This window comes from Theropithecus gelada, chromosome 20 (assembly GCF_003255815.1).
Source record: "Theropithecus gelada isolate Dixy chromosome 20, Tgel_1.0, whole genome shotgun sequence".
NCBI classification, from domain to species: Eukaryota; Metazoa; Chordata; class Mammalia; order Primates; family Cercopithecidae; genus Theropithecus; species Theropithecus gelada.
The window spans coordinates 4,251,209-4,253,190 of record NC_037688.1 but is presented as its reverse complement, the minus strand read 5'-3'; the positions used below and the strand labels follow the sequence as shown (position 1 = coordinate 4,253,190).

Sequence of the window (1,982 nt, the reverse complement as noted above, 5' to 3'; positions counted from 1 at the left end):
GCCAAGTTTCCTTCTGTAATCAGGCCTCGGGCACAGGCTGGGGCGGCTCTGAGCGCAGAGGGGACCCAGCCCTGCAGATTCCCCCCCTGGCCCGCTAGGGCTCGGCCCTCCCCACTGTTTATATTTAAGATGATGAGAAAATAAATCCGTCAAGTAGATTAACCACCTCCTACCACATGGATTCTGCCTTTATTTTCTTTGTATTGCAATATAATTTATACATCTTAAAATTCAATCTTTAAAGTGTACAGTTCAGTGGTTTTTAATTATTCTCAAAGTCGTACCACTATCAGCATGATCTAACCCGAGAACATGTCCCTCACTCCCAAAAGAAATCTGTATCCCTTGCAGTTACTCTCTCTCCATGCCTTCTTCTTCCAGCTCTGGCAATGACTAATCTACTTTCTGTGTCTATGGAGTTGCCTCTTCTGGACATGTCATAGAAATGGAATCATACAATACATGGTCTTTAACTTCTTGTTTGATCTCTTAGCATAATATTTTCAAGGCTCATTCATGTTGCAGCATGCAGCAGTGCTTCATAGCTTTTTATATTTGAATATTGCATTGTATGCACAGACCACTTTGTTTATCCGTTCATCTGTTGATGGACATTTGGATTATTTTCCCTTTTTGGCTATTGTGAATACAGCTGTTATGGTAATCATCATATGGTAATTCCATTTAGCTTTTTGAGGAACTAGGCCTCCCAATCCCAAAATACATGCAATGATTTAGTCTGATTTTGTTTTTTTGTTTATGTATGACCACAACTTAGAAAAATGTTCACCAATTAAAAGAGGTGTAGACAACAGTTTTCTAATACATATTTCCCAGGTTCTATAATAGCTCAAGTCTCAGTCTGAGTGAAGGTCCATTGACACTTCTCTGATTTCCTTCAGAAAAGCGATAAAGGCTTACTTCTAAAGCTAGCTAAAAACTAACCTCCCGAATTAAATCTGCCTTTCCGCGAAGGTTGGTTAGGTAACAAAGGCAACGGCACTGCAGAAGTTACTGAAGTTTGGATAGATAGCACAGGAAATCTGAGTGGAACACCACTGTAGAATCCCATACACATAATAAGTCAGTAGGCCTTTATAGAAATCCAAGAATTTTTAAAGGTTTTTAGCAAAAATGTAACTACACTTATTACCTATTAACTATCATCCCTCCCATGTGCATTTCACATACTGACTGCCATTTTGTGGTGGTGTGGTGGGTTTTTCCAGAGTTTTCTAAAATCTGTTTTAGGGACATTTCCTGCCCCACTCTGTAGGTCTTCCAGGATGTAAAGCCAGCTCACTTACTCTTCTGAAAGTGAGGTGCCAGGCCACCAAGCGTGGGGTCTTTCAGCAGCACTCAGGGCATGGGGTCTGGCTTCTTCAAGTGTCAGGGACAGCTGGCCTTGGGCCAACAGTATCTGTGGCTGGTTTGCATGATTTTCTTCCTGAGTTTGATCGCTTTATTGTTTCCATTTTCATCCTCTCCAAGGATGAGATCTGGTGGCTGATACCTTGATATTAATAGCATTTTTTGCCCTTGTCTCAACCATGATGGCACCCATGGATTCAGCATATTCCTCAGCATCCTTCAGGGGAAACTCCCTAATATCTGAGAGATGGCACTTGTTTCACTAATAGCCATTACAATTTTTTCCGGCCCATGTTCTTTCAGTTCTTTGTCCCACTTCTTCAAGATATGAAATGAATCCTGTTTGGGTAACATCATGCACTGTATCAGCTGCAGCCGATCCTCCATAGCATATGAGCCAACGAATGAAACCGTTCCTGGCCAGCAGTGTCCCAGAGGAGGAACTTGTGAAGGTCATTTCCACAAGGCGCAGTTTTGGTCACAAAAGATACCTCAAGGGTAGGGCTGATGTTGTGGTCAAAGTGATCCTGGGCAAATCAACACACAATGCTTGATTTCCCAACACCGGTGTCCCCGAGAAGGCACACTTTGAACTTCTCTATTGCCATCAT

General features: G+C 42.2%; 1 pseudogene; it reads right to left on the bottom strand.

Annotated features, from left to right (window-relative positions):
• Positions 1-1,477: 1,477 nt before the first annotated feature.
• On the bottom strand, positions 1,478-1,982 carry LOC112614689 (annotated as a pseudogene).